Here is a 20,657-nt window from a genome sequence, read left to right as displayed (position 1 = left end):
CTTCCTATAACATGAGATGTGATATCCAACTCCTTCCCATTCCAATCCCGAGACCCTTCCTATAGCATGAGATGTGATATCTCAATGCTTATACCAAACCTGAGACCCTTCCTATAGCATGAGATGTGATATCCAACTCCTTCCCATTCCAATCCTGAGACTCTTCCTATAGCATGAGATGTGATATCTCAATGCCTCTAATACCAAACCTGAGATCCTTCCTCTAACATGAAATGTGATATCCAACTCCTTCCCTTTCCAAACCTGAGACCCTGCCTATAGCATGAGATGTGATATCCAAGTCCTTTCCATTCCAATCCTGAGACCCTTCCTATAGCATGTGATGTGATATCTCAATGCTTATACCAAACCTGAGACCCTTCCTATGGCATGAGATGTCATATACAACTCCTTCCCATTCCAAACCTGAGACCCTTCCTATAGCATGAGATGTGATATCTCAATGCTTATACCAAACCTGAGACCCTTCCTATAACATGAGATGTGATATCCAACTCCTTCCCATTACAATCCCGAGACCCTTCCTATAGCATGAGATGTGATATCTCAATGCTTATACCAAACCTGAGACCCTTCCTATAGCATGAGATGTGATATCCAACTCCTTCCCATTCCAATCCTGAGACTCTTCCTATAGCATGAGATGTGATATCTCAATGCCTCTAATACCAAACCTGAGATCCTTCCTCTAACATGAAATGTGATATCAAACTCCTTCCCTTTCCAAACCTGAGAGCCTACCTATAGCATGAGATGGAATATCCAAGTCCTACCCATTCCAATCCTTAGACCCTTCCTACAGCATGCAATATGATATCTCAATGATTCTAATAACAAACCTGAGACCCGTCCTATAACATGAGATGGGATATCCAACTCCTTCCCATTCCAATCCTGAGACACTTCCGATAGCAGAGATGTGATATCTCAATGCTTATACCAAACCTGAGACCCTTCCTATAACATGAGATGTGATATCCAACTATTTCCCGGTCCAAACCTGAGACCCTTCCTATAGCATATGTGATATCCAACTCCTTCCCATTCCAAACATGAGACCCTTCCTATAGCAAGAGTGTAATATCCAACTCCTTCCCATTCCAATCCTGAGACCATTCCTATAGCATGAGATGTGATATCTCAATGCTTCTAATACCAAACCTGAGATCCTTCCTATGACATGAGATGTGATATCCAATTCCTCCCCATTCCAAACCTGAAAACCTTCCTATAGCATGAGATGTGATATCACAATGCTTATACCAAACCTTAGACCGTTCCTATAGCTTGAGATGTGATATCCAACTCCTTCCCATTCCAATCCTGAGACCCTTCCTATAGCATGAGATGTGATATCTCAAGGCCTCTAATACCAAACCTGAGATCGTTCCTCTAACATGAAATGTGATATCCAACTCCTTCCCCTTCCAAACCTGAGAGCCTTCCTATAACATGAGATGTGATATCCAACTCCTTCCCATTCCAATCCTGAGACCCTTATGATAGCATGAGATGTGATATCTCAATGCCTCTAATACCAAACCTGAGATACTTCCGATAGCATGAGATGTGATATCTCAATGCTTCTAATACCAAACCTGAGATCCTTCCTATAACATGAGATGTGATTTCCAAATCCTTCCCCTTCCAAACCTGAGACCCTCCCTTTAGCATGAGATGTGATATCCAACTCCTTCCCATTCCAATCCTGAGACCCTTCTGATAGCATGAGATGTGATATTTCAATGCCTCTAATACCAAACCTGAGATCCTACCTCTAACATGAAATGTGATATCCATCTCCTTCCCTTTCCAAAACTGAGACCCTGCCTATAGCATGAGATGTGATATCCAAGTCCTTTCCATTCCAATCCTGAGACCCTTCCTATAGCATGTGATGTGATATCTCAATGCTTATACCAAACCTGAGACCCTTCCTATGGCATGAGATGTCATATACAACTCCTTCCCATTCCAAACCTGAGACCCTTCCTATAGCATGAGATGTGATATCCCAATGCTTATACCAAACCTGAGACCCTTCCTATAACATGAGATGTGATATCCAACTCCTTCCCATTCCAATCCCGAGACCCTTCCTATAGCATGAGATGTGATATCTCAATGCTTATACCAAACCTGAGACCCTTCCTATAGCATGAGATGTGATATCCAACTCCTTCCCATTCCAATCCTGAGACTCTTCCTATAGCATGAGATGTGATATCTCAATGCCTCTAATACCAAACCTGAGATCCTTCCTCTAACATGAAATGTGATATCCAACTCCTTCCCTTTCCAAACCTGAGAGCCTACCTATAGCATGAGATGTGATATCCAAGTCCTTCCCATTCCAATCCTTAGACCCTTCCTACAGCATGCAATATGATATCTCAATGATTCTAATAACAAACCTGAGACCCGTCCTATAACATGAGATGGGATATCCAACTTCTTCCCATTCCAATCCTGAGACACTTCCGATAGCAGAGATGTGATATCTCAATGCTTATACCAAACCTGAGACCCTTCCTATAACATGAGATGTGATATCCAACTATTTCCCGGACCAAACCTGAGACCCTTCCTATAGCATATGTGATATCCAACTCCTTCCCATTCCAAACATGAGAACCTTCCTATAGCAAGAGTGTAATATCCAACTCCTTCCCATTCCAATCCTGAGACCATTCCTATAGCATGAGATGTGATATCTCAATGCTTCTAATACCAAACCTGAGATCCTTCCTATGACATGAGATGTGATATCCAATTCCTCCCCATTCCAAACCTGAAAACCTTCCTACAGCATGCGATGTGATATCTCAATGCTTCTAATACCAAACCCGAGACCAGTCCTATAACATGAGATTGGATATCCAACTCCTTCCCCTTCCAAACCTGAGACTCTTCCTATAGCATGAGATGTGATATCCAACTTCTTCCCATTCCAATCCTGAGACCCTTCCTATAACATGAGATGTGATGTCTCAATGCTTCTAATACCAAACCTGAGATCTTTCCTATAACATGAGATGTGATATCCAACTCCTTCCCATTCCAATCCTGAGACCCTTCCTATAGCATGAGATGTGATATCTCAATGCTTATACCAAATCTGAGACCCTTCCTATAGCATGAGATGTGATATCCAACTCCTTCCCATTCCAATCCTGAGACCCTTCCTATAGCATGAGATGTGATGTCTCAATGCTTCTAATACCAAACCTGAGATCCTTCCTATAACATGAGATGTGATATCCAACTCCTTCCCATTCCAATCCTGAGACCCTTATGATAGCATGAGATGTGATATCTCAATGCCTCTAATACCAAACCTGAGATACTTCCGATAGCATGAGATGTGATATCTCAATGCTTCTAATACCAAACCTGAGATCCTTCCTATAACATGAGATGTGATTTCCAAATCCTTCCCCTTCCAAACCTGAGACCCTCCCTTTAGCATGAGATGTGATATCCAACTCCTTCCCATTCCAATCCTGAGACCAATCTGATAGCATGAGATGTGATATTTCAATGCCTCTAATACCAAACCTGAGATCCTACCTCTAACATGAAATGTGATATCCATCTCCTTCCCTTTCCAAACCTGAGACCCTGCCTATAGCATGAGATGTGATATCCAAGTCCTTTCCATTCCAATCCTGAGACCCTTCCTATAGCATGTGATGTGATATCTCAATGCTTATACCAAACCTGAGACCCTTCCTATGGCATGAGATGTCATATACAACTCCTTCCCATTCCAATCCTGAGACCCTTCCTATAGCATGAGATGTGATATCTCAATGCTTATACCAAACCTGAGACCCTTCCTATAGCATGAGATGTGATATCCAACTTCTTCCCATTCCAATCCTGAGACCCTTCCTATAACATGAGATGTGATGTCGCAATGCTTCTAATACCAAACCTGAGATCTTTCCTATAACATGAGATGTGATATCCAACTCCTTCCCATTCCAATCCTGAGACCCTTCCTATAGCATGAGATGTGATATCACAATGCTTATACCAAACCTTAGACCGTTCCTATAGCTTGAGATGTGATATCCAACTCCTTCCCATTCCAATCCTGAGACCCTTCCTATAGCATGAGATGTGATATCTCAAGGCCTCTAATACCAAACCTGAGATCGTTCCTCTAACATGAAATGTGATATCCAACTCCTTCCCCTTCCAAACCTGAGAGCCTTCCTATAACATGAGATGTGATATCCAACTCCTTCCCATTCCAATCCTGAGACCCTTATGATAGCATGAGATGTGATATCTCAATGCCTCTAATACCAAACCTGAGATACTTCCGATAGCATGAGATGTGATATCTCAATGCTTCTAATACCAAACCTGAGATCCTTCCTATAACATGAGATGTGATTTCCAAATCCTTCCCCTTCCAAACCTCAGACCCTCCCTTTAGCATGAGATGTGATATCCAACTCCTTCCCATTCCAATCCTGAGACCCTTCTGATAGCATGAGATGTGATATTTCAATGCCTCTAATACCAAACCTGAGATCCTACCTCTAACATGAAATGTGATATCCATCTCCTTCCCTTTCCAAACCTGAGACCCTGCCTATAGCATGAGATGTGATATCCAAGTCCTTTCCATTCCAATCCTGAGACCCTTCCTATAGCATGTGATGTGATATCTCAATGCTTATACCAAACCTGAGACCCTTCCTATGGCATGAGATGTCATATACAACTCCTTCCCATTCCAAACCTGAGACCCTTCCTATAGCATGAGATGTGATATCTCAATGCTTATACCAAACCTGAGACCCTTCCTATAACATGAGATGTGATATCCAACTCCTTCCCATTCCAATCCCGAGACCCTTCCTATAGCATGAGATGTGATATCTCAATGCTTATACCAAACCTGAGACCCTTCCTATAGCATGAGATGTGATATCCAACTCCTTCCCATTCCAATCCTGAGACTCTTCCTATAGCATGAGATGTGATATCTCAATGCCTCTAATACCAAACCTGAGATCCTTCCTCTAACATGAAATGTGATATCCAACTCGTTCCCTTTCCAAACCTGAGAGCCTACCTATAGCATGAGATGTGATATCCAAGTCCTTCCCATTCCAATCCTTAGACCCTTCCTACAGCATGCAATATGATATCTCAATGATTCTAATAACAAACCTGAGACCCGTCCTATAACATGAGATGGGATATCCAACTCCTTCCCATTCCAATCCTGAGACACTTCCGATAGCAGAGATGTGATATCTCAATGCTTATACCAAACCTGAGACCCTTCCTATAACATGAGATGTGATATCCAACTATTTCCCGGTCCAAACCTGAGACCCTTCCTATAGCATATGTGATATCCAACTCCTTCCCATTCCAAACATGAGACCCTTCCTATAGCAAGAGTGTAATATCCAACTCCTTCCCATTCCAATCCTGAGACCATTCCTATAGCATGAGATGTGATATCTCAATGCTTCTAATACCAAACCTGAGATCCTTCCTATGACATGAGATGTGATATCCAATTCCTCCCCATTCCAAACCTGAAAACCTTCCTACAGCATGCGATGTGATATCTCAATGCTTCTAATACCAAACCCGAGACCAGTCCTATAACATGAGATTGGATATCCAACTCCTTCCCCTTCCAAACCTGAGACTCTTCCTATAGCATGAGATGTGATATCCAACTTCTTCCTATTCCAATCCTGAGACCCTTCCTATAACATGAGATGTGATGTCTCAATGCTTCTAATACCAAACCTGAGATCTTTCCTATAACATGAGATGTGATATCCAACTCCTTCCCATTCCAATCCTGAGACCCTTCCTATAGCATGAGATGTGATATCTCAATGCTTATACCAAATCTGAGACCCTTCCTATAGCATGAGATGTGATATCCAACTCCTTCCCATTCCAATCCTGAGACCCTTCCTATAGCATGAGATGTGAGGTCTCAATGCTTCTAATACCAAACCTGAGATCCTTCCTATAACATGAGATGTGATATCCAACTCCTTCCCATTCCAATCCTGAGACCCTTATGATAGCATGAGATGTGATATCTCAATGCCTCTAATACCAAACCTGAGATACTTCCGATAGCATGAGATGTGATATCTCAATGCTTCTAATACCAAACCTGAGATCCTTCCTATAACATGAGATGTGATATCCAACTCCTTCCCATTCCAATCCTGAGACCCTTATGATAGCATGAGATGTGATATCTCAATGCCTCTAATTCCAAACCTGAGATCCTACCTCTAACATGAAATGTGATATCCATCTCCTTCCCTTTCCAAACCTGAGACCCTGCCTATAGCATGAGATGTGATATCCAAGTCCTTCCCATTCCAATCCTGAGACCCTTCCTATAGCATGTGATGTGATATCTCAATGCTTATACCAAACCTGAGACCCTTCCTATGGCATGAGATGTCATATACAACTCCTTCCCATTCCAATCCTGAGACCCTTCCTATAGCATGAGATGTGATATCTCAATGCTTATACCAAACCTGAGACCCTTCCTATAGCATGAGATGTGATATCCAACTTCTTCCCATTCCAATCCTGAGACCCTTCCTATAACATGAGATGTGATGTCTCAATGCTTCTAATACCAAAGCTGAGATCTTTCCTATAACATGAGATGTGATATCCAACTCCTTCCCATTCCAATCCTGAGACCCTTCCTATAGCATGAGATGTGATATCACAATGCTTATACCAAACCTGAGACCGTTCCTATAGCTTGAGATGTGATATCCAACTCCTTCCCATTCCAATCCTGAGACCCTTCCTATAGCATGAGATGTGATATCTCAAGGCCACTAATACCAAACCTGAGATCCTTCCTCTAACATGAAATGTGATATCCAACTCCTTCCCCTTCCAAACCTGAGACCCTTCCTATAGCATATGTGATATCCAACTCCTTCCCATTCCAAACATGAGACCCTTCCTATAGCAAGAGTGTAATATCCAACTCCTTCCCATTCCAATCCTGAGACCATTCCTATAGCATGAGATGTGATATCTCAATGCTTCTAATACCAAACCTGAGATCCTTCCTATGACATGAGATGTGATATCCAATTCCTCCCCATTCCAAACCTGAAAACCTTCCTATAGCATGAGATGTGATATCACAATGCTTATACCAAACCTTAGACCGTTCCTATAGCTTGAGATGTGATATCCAACTCCTTCCCATTCCAATCCTGAGACCCTTCCTATAGCATGAGATGTGATATCTCAAGGCCTCTAATACCAAACCTGAGATCGTTCCTCTAACATGAAATGTGATATCCAACTCCTTCCCCTTCCAAACCTGAGAGCCTTCCTATAACATGAGATGTGATATCCAACTCCTTGCCATTCCAATCCTGAGACCCTTATGATAGCATGAGATGTGATATCTCAATGCCTCTAATACCAAACCTGAGATACTTCCGATAGCATGAGATGTGATATCTCAATGCTTCTAATACCAAACCTGAGATCCTTCCTATAACATGAGATGTGATTTCCAAATCCTTCCCCTTCCAAACCTGAGACCCTCCCTTTAGCATGAGATGTGATATCCAACTCCTTCCCATTCCAATCCTGAGACCCTTCTGATAGCATGAGATGTGATATTTCAATGCCTCTAATACCAAACCTGAGATCCTACCTCTAACATGAAATGTGATATCCATCTCCTTCCCTTTCCAAAACTGAGACCCTGCCTATAGCATGAGATGTGATATCCAAGTCCTTCCCATTCCATCCTGAGACCCTTCCTATAGCATGTGATGTGATATCTCAATGCTTATACCAAATCTGAGACCCTTCCTATAGCATGAGATGTGATATCCAACTCCTTCCCATTCCAATCCTGAGACCCTTCCTATAGCATGAGATGTGATGTCTCAATGCTTCTAATACCAAACCTGAGATCCTTCCTATAACATGAGATGTGATATCCAACTCCTTCCCATTCCAATCCTGAGACCCTCATGATAGCATGAGATGTGATATCTCAATGCCTCTAATACCAAACCTGAGATACTTCCGATAGCATGAGATGTGATATCTCAATGCTTCTAATACCAAACCTGAGATCCTTCCTATAACATGAGATGTGATTTCCAAATCCTTCCCCTTCCAAACCTGAGACCCTCCCTTTAGCATGAGATGTGATATCCAACTCCTTCCCATTCCAATCCTGAGACCCATCTGATAGCATGAGATGTGATATTTCAATGCCTCTAATACCAAACCTGAGATCCTACCTCTAACATGAAATGTGATATCCATCTCCTTCCCTTTCCAAACCTGAGACCCTGCCTATAGCATGAGATGTGATATCCAAGTCCTTTCCATTCCAATCCTGAGACCCTTCCTATAGCATGTGATGGGATATCTCAATGCTTATACCAAACCTGAGACCCTTCCTATGGCATGAGATATCATATACAACTCCTTCCCATTCCAATCCTGAGACCCTTCCTATAGCATGAGATGTGATATCTCAATGCTTATACCAAACCTGAGACCCTTCCTATAGCATGAGATGTGATATCCAACTTCTTCCCATTCCAATCCTGAGACCCTTCCTATAACATGAGATGTGATGTCGCAATGCTTCTAATACCAAACCTGAGATCTTTCCTATAACATGAGATGTGATATCCAACTCCTTCCCATTCCAATCCTGAGACCCTTCCTATAGCATGAGATGTGATATCTCAATGCTTCTAATACCAAACCTGAGACCCTTCCTATAACATGATTTGGGATATCCAACTCCTTCCCATTCCAATCCTGAGATCCTTCCGATAGCAGAGATGTGATATCTCAATGCTAATACCAAGCCTGAGATGTCATATGCAACTCCTTCCCATTCCAATCCTGAGACCCTTCCTATAGCATTAGATGTGATATCTCAATGCTTATACCAAATCTGAGACCCTTCCTATAGCATGAGATGTGATATCCAACTTCTTCCCATTCCAATCCTGAGACCCTTCCTATAGCATGAGATGTGATGTCTCAATTCTTCTAATACCAAACCTGAGATCCTTCCTATAACATGAGATGTGATATCCAACTCCTTCCCATTCCAATCCTGAGACCCTTATGATAGCATGAGATGTGATATCTCAATGCCTCTAATACCAAACCTGAGATACTTCTGATAGCATGAGATGTGATATCTCAATGCTTCTAATACCAAACCTGAGATCCTTCCTATAACATGAGATGTGATTTCCAAATCCTTCCACTTCCAAACCTGAGACCCTCCCTTTAGCATGAGATGTGATATCCAACTCCTTCCCATTCCAATCCTGAGACCCTTCTGATAGCATGAGATGTGATATTTCAATGCCTCTAATACCAAACCTGAGATCTTTCCTATAACATGAGATGTGATATCCAACTCCTTCCCATTCCAATCCTGAGACCCTTCCTATAGCATGAGATGTGATATCACAATGCTTATACCAAACCTGAGACCGTTCCTATAGCTTGAGATGTGATATCCAACTCCTTCCCATTCCAATCCTGAGACCCTTCCTATAGCATGAGATGTGATATCTCAAGGCCTCTAATACAAAACCTGAGATCGTTCCTCTAACATGAAATGTGATATCCAACTCCTTCCCCTTCCAAACCTGAGAGCCTTCCTATAACATGAGATGTGACATCCAAGTCCTCCCCATTCCAATCCTGAGACCCTTCCTATAGCATGAGATGTGATATCTCAATGCTTCTAATACCAAACCTGAGACCCTTCCTATAACATGATTTGGGATATCCAACTCCTTCCCATTCCAATCCTGAGACCCTTCCGATAGCAGAGATGTGATATCTCAATGCTTATACCAAACCTGAGACCCTTCCTATGGCCTGAGATGTCATATGCAACTCCTTCCCATTCCAATCCTGAGACCCTTCCTATAGCATTAGATGTGATATCTCAATGCTTATACCAAATCTGAGACCCTTCCTATAGCATGAGATGTGATATCCAACTTCTTCCCATTCCAATCCTGAGACCCTTCCTATAGCATGAGATGTGATGTCTCAATTCTTCTAATACCAAACCTGAGATCCTTCCTATAACATGAGATGTGATATCCAACTCCTTCCCATTCCAATCCTGAGACCCTTATGATAGCATGAGATGTGATATCTCAATGCCTCTAATACCAAACCTGAGATACTTCTGATAGCATGAGATGTGATATCTCAATGCTTCTAATACCAAACCTGAGATCCTTCCTATAACATGAGATGTGATTTCCAAATCCTTCCACTTCCAAACCTGAGACCCTCCCTTTAGCATGAGATGTGATATCCAACTCCTTCCCATTCCAATCCTGAGACCCTTCTGATAGCATGAGATGTGATATTTCAATGCCTCTAATACCAAACCTAAGATCCTACCTCTAACATGAAATGTGATATCCATCTCCTTCCCTTTCCAAACCTGAGACCCTGCCTATAGAATGAGATGTGATATCCAAGTCCTTCCCATTCCAATCCTGAGACCCTTCCTATAGCATGTGATGTGATATCTCAATGCTTATACCAAACCTGAGACCCTTCCTATGGCATGAGATGTCATATACAACTCCTTCCCATTCCAATCCTGAGACCCTTCCTATAGCATGAGATGTGATATCTCAATGCTTATACCAAACCTGAGACCCTTCCTATAGCATGAGATGTGATATCCAACTTCTTCCCATTCCAATCCTGAGACCCTTCCTATAACATGAGATGTGATGTCTCAATGCTTCTAATACCAAACCTGAGACCCTTCCTATAACATGAGATGGGATATCCAACTCCTTCCCATTCCAATCCTGAGACCCTTCCGATAGCAGAGATGTGATATCTCAATGCTTTTACCAAACCTGAGACCCTTCCTATGGCCTGAGATGTCATATACAACTCCTTCCCATTCCAATCCTGAGACCCTTCCTATAGCATGAGATGTGATATCTCAATGCTTATACCAAATCTGAGACCCTTCCTATAGCATGAGATGTGATATCCAACTCCTTCCCATTCCAATCCTGAGACCCTTCTTATAGCATGAGATGTGATGTCTCAATGCTTCTAATACCAAACCTGAGATCCTTCCTATAACATGAGATGTGATATCCAACTCCTTCCCATTCCAATCCTGAGACCCTTATGATAGCATGAGATGTGATATCTCAATGCCTCTAATACCAAACCTGAGATACTTCCGATAGCATGAGATGTGATATCTCAATGCTTCTAATACCAAACCTGAGATCCTTCCTATAACATGAGATGTGATTTCCAAATCCTTCCCCTTCCAAACCTGAGACCCTCCCTTTAGCATGAGATGTGATATCCAACTCCTTCCCATTCCAATCCTGAGACCAATCTGATAGCATGAGATGTGATATTTCAATGCCTCTAATACCAAACCTGAGATCCTACCTCTAACATGAAATGTGATATCCATCTCCTTCCCTTTCCAAACCTGAGACCCTGCCTATAGCATGAGATGTGATATCCAAGTCCTTTCCATTCCAATCCTGAGACCCTTCCTATAGCATGTGATGTGATATCTCAATGCTTATACCAAACCTGAGACCCTTCCTATGGCATGAGATGTCATATACAACTCCTTCCCATTCCAATCCTGAGACCCTTCCTATAGCATGAGATGTGATATCTCAATGCTTATACCAAACCTGAGACCCTTCCTATAGCATGAGATGTGATATCCAACTTCTTCCCATTCCAATCCTGAGACCCTTCCTATAACATGAGATGTGATGTCGCAATGCTTCTAATACCAAACCTGAGATCTTTCCTATAACATGAGATGTGATATCCAACTCCTCCCCATTCCAATCCTGAGACCCTTCCTATAGCATGAGATGTGATATCACAATGCTTATACCAAACCTGAGACCGTTCCTATAGCTTGAGATGTGATATCCAACTCCTTCCCATTCCAATCCTGAGACCCTTCCTATAGCATGAGATGTGATATCTCAAGGCCTCTAATACCAAACCTGAGATCGTTCCTCTAACATGAAATGTGATATCCAACTCCTTCCCCTTCCAAACCTGAGAGCCTTCCTATAACATGAGATGTGATATCCAACTCCTTCCCATTCCAATCCTGAGACCCTTATGATAGCATGAGATGTGATATCTCAATGCCTCTAATACCAAACCTGAGATACTTCCGATAGCATGAGATGTGATATCTCAATGCTTCTAATACCAAACCTGAGATCCTTCCTATAACATGAGATGTGATTTCCAAATCCTTCCCCTTCCAAACCTGAGACCCTCCCTTTAGCATGAGATGTGATATCCAACTCCTTCCCATTCCAATCCTGAGACCCTTCTGATAGCATGAGATGTGATATTTCAATGCCTCTAATACCAAACCTGAGATCCTACCTCTAACATGAAATGTGATATCCATCTCCTTCCCTTTCCAAACCTGGGACCCTGCCTATAGCATGAGATGTGATATCCAAGTCCTTTCCATTCCAATCCTGAGACCCTTCCTATAGCATGTGATGTGATATCTCAATGCTTATACCAAACCTGAGACCCTTCCTATGGCATGAGATGTCATATACAACTCCTTCCCATTCCAAACCTGAGACCCTTCCTATAGCCTGAGATGTGATATCTCAATGCTTATACCAAACCTGAGACCCTTCCTATAGCATGAGATGTGATATCCAACTTCTTCCCATTCCAATCCTGAGACCCTTCCTATAACATGAGATGTGATGTCGCAATGCTTCTAATACCAAACCTGAGATCTTTCCTATAACATGAGATGTGATATCCAACTCCTTCCCATTCCAATCCTGAGACCCTTACTATAGCATGAGATGTGATATCACAATGCTTATACCAAACCTGAGACCGTTCCTATAGCTTGAGATGTGATATCCAACTCCTTCCCATTCCAATCCTGAGACCCTTCCTATAGCATGAGATGTGATATCTCAAGGCCTCTAATACCAAACCTGAGATCGTTCCTCTAACATGAAATGTGATATCCAACTCCTTCCCCTTCCAAACCTGAGAGCCTTCCTATAGCATGAGATATGATAGCCAAGTCCTTCCAATTCCAATCCTGAGACCCTTCCTATAACATGAAATGTGATATCCAACTCCTTCCCATTCCAACCTGAGACCCTTCCTATAGCATGAGATGGGATATCTCAATGCTTCTAATACCAAACCTGAGACTCTTCCTATAACATGAGATGGGATATCCAACTCATTCCCATTCCAATCCTGAGACCCTTCCGATAGCAGAGATGTGATATCTCAATGCTTATACCAAACCTGAGACCCTTCCTATGGCCTGAGATGTCATATACAACTCCTTCCCATTCCAATCCTGAGACCCTTCCTATAGCATGAGATGTGATATCTCAATGCTTATACCAAATCTGAGACCCTTCCTATAGCATGAGATGTGATATCCAACTCCTTCCCATTCCAATCCCGAGACCCTTCCTATAGCATGAGATGTGATGTCTCAATGCTTCTAATACCAAACCTGAGATCCTTCCTATAACATGAGATGTGATATCCAACTCCTTCCCATTCCAATCCTGAGACCCTTATGATAGCATGAGATGTGATATCTCAATGCCTCTAATACCAAACCTGAGATACTTCCGATAGCATGAGATGGAATGGGAAGGAGTTGGATATCACATCTCATGCTATAGGAAGGGTCTCAGATTTGGTATAAGCATTGAGATATCACATCTCATGCTATAGGAAGGGTCTCAGGATTGGATTGGGAAGGAGTTGTATATGACATCTCAGGCCATAGGAAGGGTCTCAGGATTGGTATAAGCATTGAGATATCACTTCTCTGCTATCGGAAGGGTCTCAGGATTGGAATGGGAAGGAGTTGGATATCCCATCTCATGATAAAGGAAGGGTCTAAGGTTTGGAAGGGTAAAGATTAGAAGCATTGAGACATCACATCTCATGTTATAGGAAGGGTCTCAGGATTGGAATGGGAAGAAGTTGGATATCACATCTCATGCTATAGGAAGGGTCTCAGGTTTGGAAGGGGAAGGAGTTGGATATCCAATCTCATGTTATAGGACTGGTCTCAGGTTTGGTATTAGAAGCATTGAGATATCACATCGCATGCTGTAGGAAGGTTCTCAGGTTTGGAATGGGGAGGAATTGGATATCACATCTCATGTCATAGGAAGGATCTCAGGTTTGGTATTAGAAGCATTGAGATATCACATCTCATGCTATAGGAATGGTCTCAGGATTGGAATGGGAAGGAGTTGGATATTACATTCTTGCTATAGGAAGGGTCTCATGTTTGGAATGGGAAGGAGTTGGATATCACATATACTATAGGAAGGGTCTCAGGTTTGAAACGGGAAGGAGTTGGATATCACATCTCATGTTATAGGAAGGGTCTCAGGTTTGAAACGGGAAGGAGTTGGATATCACATCTCATGTTATAGGACGGATCTCAGGTTTGTTATTAGAATCATTGCGATATCATATTGCATGCTGTAGGAAGGGTCTAAGGATTGGAATGGGAAGGACTTGGATATCACATCTCATGCTATAGGTAGGCTCTGAGACCCTTCCTATAGCATGAGATGTGATATCCAACTTCTTCCCATTCCAATCCTGAGACCCTTCCTATAACATGAGATGTGATGTCTCAATGCTTCTAATACCAAACCTGAGATCTTTCCTATAACATGAGATGTGATATCCAACTCCTTCCCATTCCAATCCTGAGACCCTTCCTATAGCATGAGATGTGATATCTCAATGCTTATACCAAACCTGAGACCCTTCCTATAGCTTGAGATGTGATATCCAACTTCTTCCCATTCCAATCCTGAGACCCTTCCTATAGCATGAGATGTGATATCTCAAGGCCTCTAATACCAAACCTGAGATCCTTCCTCTAACATAAAATATGATATATCCAACTCCTTCCCCTTCCAAACCTGAGAGCCTTCCTATAGCATGAGATATGATATCCAAGTCCTTCCCATCCAATCCTGAGACCCTTCCTATAACATGAAATGTGATATCCAACTCCTTCCCATTCCAACCTGAGACCCTTCCTATAGCATGAGATGGGATATCCAACTCCTTCCAAATCCAAACTGATACCCTTCCGATAGCATGAGATGTGATATCCCAATGCTTCTACCAAACCTGAGACCCATACTATGGCATGAGATGTGATATCAAACTCCTTCCCATTCCAATCCTGAGACCCTACCTATAGCTTGAGATGTGATATCCAACTCCTTCCCATTACAATTCTCAGACCCTTCCTATACCATGAGACTTGATATCTAAATGCTTCTAATACAAAACCTGCGACCCGTCCTATAACATGAGATGTGATATCCAAATCCTTCCCCTTCCAAACCTTAGACCCTTCCTTTATCATGAGATGTGATATCCAATTCTTTCCCATTCCAATCCTGAGACCCTTCCGATATCATGATATTTGTTATCTCAATGCTTCTAATATCAAACTTGAGACCCTCCCTATAGCATGAGATGTGACATCCAAGTCCTCCCCATTCCAATCCTGAGACTCTTCCTATAGCATGAGATGTGATATCTCAATGCTTCTAATACCAAACCTGAGACCCTTCCTATAACATGAGATGGGATATCCAACTCCTTCCCATTCCAATCCTGAGACCCTTCCGATAGCAGAGATGTGATATCTCAATGCTTATACCAAACCTGAGACCCTTCCTATGGCCTGATTTGTCATATACAACTCCTTCCCATTCCAATCCTGAGACCCTTCCTATAGCATGAGATGTGATATCTCAATGCTTATACCAAATCCGAGACCCTTCCTATAGCATGAGATGTGATATCCAACTCCTTCCCATTCCAATCCTGAGACCCTTCCTATAGCACGAGATGTGATGTCTCAATGCTTCTAATACCAAACCTGAGATCCTTCCTATAACATGAGATGTGATATCCAACCCCTTCCCATTCCAATCCTGAGACCCTTATGATAGCATGAGATGTGATATCTCAATGCCTCTAATACCAAACCTGAGATACTTCTGATAGCATGAGATGTGATATCCCAATGCTTCTAGTACCAAACCTGAGATCCTTCCTATAACATGAGATGTGATTTCCAAATCCTTCCACTTCCAAACCTGAGACCCTCCCTTTAGCATGAGATGTGATATCCAACTCCTTCCCATTCCAATCCTGAGACCCTTCTGATAGCATGAGATGTGATATTTCAATGCCTCTAATACCAAACCTGAGATCCTACCTCTAACATGAAATGTGATATCCATCTCCTTCCCTTTCCAAACCTGAGACCCTGCCTATAGCATGAGATGTGATATCAAAAGTCCTTCCCATTCCAATCCTGAGACCCTTCCTATAGCATATGATGTGATATCTCAATGCTTATACCAAACCTGAGACCCTTCCTATGGCATGAGATGTCATATACAACTCCTTCCCATTCCAATCCTGAGACCCTTCCTATAACATGAGATGTGATATCTCAATGCTTATACCAAACCTGAGACCCTTCCTATAGCATGAGATGTGATATCCAACTTCTTCCCATTCCAATCCTGAGACCCTTCCTATAACATGAGATGTGATGTCTCAATGCTTCTAATACCAAACCTGAGACCCTTCCTATAACATGAGATGGGATATCCAACTCCTTCCCATTCCAATCCTGAGACTCTTCCGATAGCAGAGATGTGATATCTCAATGCTTATACCAAACCTGAGACCCTTCCTATGGCCTGAGATGTCATATACAACTCCTTCCCATTCCAATCCTGAGACCGTTCCTATAGCATGAGATGTGATGTCTCAATGCTTCTAATACCAAACCTGAGATCCTTCCTATAACATGAGATGTGATATCCAACTCCTTCCCATTCCAATCCTGAGACCCTTATGATAGCATGAGATGTGATATCTCAATGCCTCTAATACCAAACCTGAGATACTTCCGATAGCATGAGATGTGATATCTCAAAGCTTCTAATACCAAACCTGAGATCCTTCCTATAACATGAGATGTGATTTCCAAATCCTTCCCCTTCCAAACCTGAGACCCTCCCTTTAGCATGAGATGTGATATCCAACTCCTTCCCATTCCAATCCTGAGACCCTTCCGATAGCAGAGATGTGATATCTCAATGCTTATACCAAACCTGAGACCCTTCCTATGGCATGAAATGTCATATACAACTCCTTCCCATTCCAATCCTGAGACCCTTCCTATAGCATGAGATGTGATATCTCAATGCTTATACCAAAGCTGAGACCCTTCCTATAGCATGAGATGTGATATCCAACTTTTTCCCATTCCAATCCTGAGACCCTTCCTATAACATGAGATGTGATATCTCAATGCTTATACCAAAGCTGAGACCCTTCCTATAGCATGAGATGTGATATCCAACTCCTTCCCATTCCAATCCTGAGACCCTTCCTATAGCATGAGATGTGATATCACAATGCTTATACATAACCTGAGACCGTTCCTATAGCTTGAGATGTGATATCCAACTCCTTCCCATTCCAATCCTGAGACCCTTCCTATAGCATGAGATGTGATATCTCAAGACCTCTAATACCAAACCTGAGATCGTTCCTCTAACATGAAATGTGATATCCAACTCCTTCCCCTTCCAAACCTGAGAGCCTTCCTATAGCATGAGATATGATAGCCAAGTCCTTCCAATTCCAATCCTGAGACCCTTCCTATAACATGAAATGTGATATCCAACTCCTTCCCATTCCAACCTGTGACCCTTCCTATAGCATGAGATGGGATATCTCAATGCTTCTAATACCAAACCTGAGACTCTTCCTATAACATGAAATGTGATATCCATCTCCTTCCCTTTCCAAACCTGAGACCCTGTCTATAGCATGAGATGTCATATACAACTCCTTCCCATTCCAATCCTGAGACCCTTCCTATAGCACGAGATGTGATATCTCAATGCTTATACCAAACCTGAGACCCTTCCTATAGCATGGATGTGATATCCAACTCCTTCCCATTCCAATCCTGAGACCCTTCCTATAGCCTGAGATGTGATATCTCAATGCCTCTGATACCAAACCTGAGATCCTTCCTCTAACATGAAATGTGATATCCAACTCCTTCCCTTTCCAAACCTGAGAGCCTATCTATAGCATGAGATGTGATATCCAAGTCCTTCCCATTCCAATCCTGAGACACTTCCGATAGCAGAGATGTGATATCTCAATGCTTATACCAAACCTGAGACCCTTCCTATAACATGAGATGTGATATCCAACTCCTTCCCGTTCCAAACCTGAGACCCTTCCTTTAGCATGAGATGTGATATCCAGCTCCTTCCCATTCCAATCCTGAGACCCTTCCTATAGCATGAGATGTGATATCTCAATGCTTATACCAAACCTGAGACCCTTCCTATAGCTTGAGATGTGATATCCAACTTCTTCCCATTCCAATCCTGAGACCCTTCCTATAGCATGAGATGTGATATCTCAAGGCCTCTAATACCAAACCTGAGATCCTTCCTCTAACATAAAATATGATATATCCAACTCCTTCCCCTTCCAAACCTGAGAGCCTTCCTATAGCATGAGATATGATATCCAAGTCCTTCCCATCCAATCCTGAGACCCTTCCTATAACATGAAATGTGATATCCAACTCCTTCCCATTCCAACCTGAGACCCTTCCTATAGCATGAGATGGGATATCCAACTCCTTCCAAATCCAAACTGATACCCTTCCGATAGCATGAGATGTGATATCCCAATGCTTCTACCAAACCTGAGACCCATACTATGGCATGAGATGTGATATCAAACTCCTTCCCATTCCAATCCTGAGACCCTACCTATAGCTTGAGATGTGATATCCAACTCCTTCCCATTCCAATTCTCAGACCCTTCCTATACCATGAGACTTGATATCTCAATGCTTCTAATACAAAACCTGCGACCCGTCCTATAACATGAGATGTGATATCCAAATCCTTCCCCTTCCAAACCTTAGACCCTTCCTTTATCATGAGATGTGATATCCAATTCTTTCCCATTCCAATCCTGAGACCCTTCCGATATCATGATATTTGTTATCTCAATGCTTCTAATATCAAACTTGAGACCCTCCCTATAGCATGAGATGTGACATCCAAGTCCTCCCCATTCCAATCCTGAGACTCTTCCTATAGCATGAGATGTGATATCTCAATGCTTCTAATACCAAACCTGAGACCCTTCCTATAACATGAGATGGGATATCCAACTCCTTCCCATTCCAATCCTGAGACCCTTCCGATAGCAGAGATGTGATATCTCAATGCTTATACCAAACCTGAGACCCTTCCTATGGCCTGATTTGTCATATACAACTCCTTCCCATTCCAATCCTGAGACCCTTCCTATAGCATGAGATGTGATATCTCAATGCTTATACCAAATCCGAGACCCTTCCTATAGCATGAGATGTGATATCCAACTCCTTCCCATTCCAATCCTGAGACCCTTCCTATAGCATGAGATGTGATGTCTCAATGCTTCTAATACCAAACCTGAGATCCTTCCTATAACATGAGATGTGATATCCAACCCCTTCCCATTCCAATCCTGAGACCCTTATGATAGCATGAGATGTGATATCTCAATGCCTCTAATACCAAACCTGAGATACTTCTGATAGCATGAGATGTGATATCTCAATGCTTCTAGTACCAAACCTGAGATCCTTCCTATAACATGAGATGTGATTTCCAAATCCTTCCACTTCCAAACCTGAGACCCTCCCTTTAGCATGAGATGTGATATCCAACTCCTTCCCATTCCAATCCTGAGACCCTTCTGATAGCATGAGATGTGATATTTCAATGCCTCTAATACCAAACCTGAGATCCTACCTCTAACATGAAATGTGATATCCATCTCCTTCCCTTTCCAAACCTGAGACCCTGCCTATAGCATGAGATGTGATATCAAAAGTCCTTCCCATTCCAATCCTGAGACCCTTCCTATAGCATGTGATGTGATATCTAAATGATTATACCAAACCTGAGACCCTTCCTATGGCATGAGATGTCATATACAACTCCTTCCCATTCCAATCCTGAGACCCTTCCTATAACATGAGATGTGATATCTCAATGCTTATACCAAACCTGAGACCCTTCCTATAGCATGAGATGTGATATCCAACTTCTTCCCATTCCAATCCTGAGACCCTTCCTATAACATGAGATGTGATGTCTCAATGCTTCTAATACCAAACCTGAGACCCTTCCTATAACATGAGATGGGATATCCAACTCCTTCCCATTCCAATCCTGAGACTCTTCCGATAGCAGAGATGTGATATCTCAATGCTTATACCAAACCTGAGACCCTTCCTATGGCCTGAGATGTCATATACAACTCTTTCCCATTCCAATCCTGAGACCGTTCCTATAGCATGAGATGTGATGTCTCAATGCTTCTAATACCAAACCTGAGATCCTTCCTATAACATGAGATGTGATATCCAACTCCTTCCC

The sequence above is a fragment of the Ambystoma mexicanum genome, chromosome 2p (genome assembly GCF_040938575.1).
Source record: "Ambystoma mexicanum isolate Mex_15411 chromosome 2p, UKY_AmexF1_1, whole genome shotgun sequence".
NCBI lineage: Eukaryota > Metazoa > Chordata > Amphibia > Caudata > Ambystomatidae > Ambystoma > Ambystoma mexicanum.
This window is presented reverse-complemented; position numbering follows the sequence as displayed.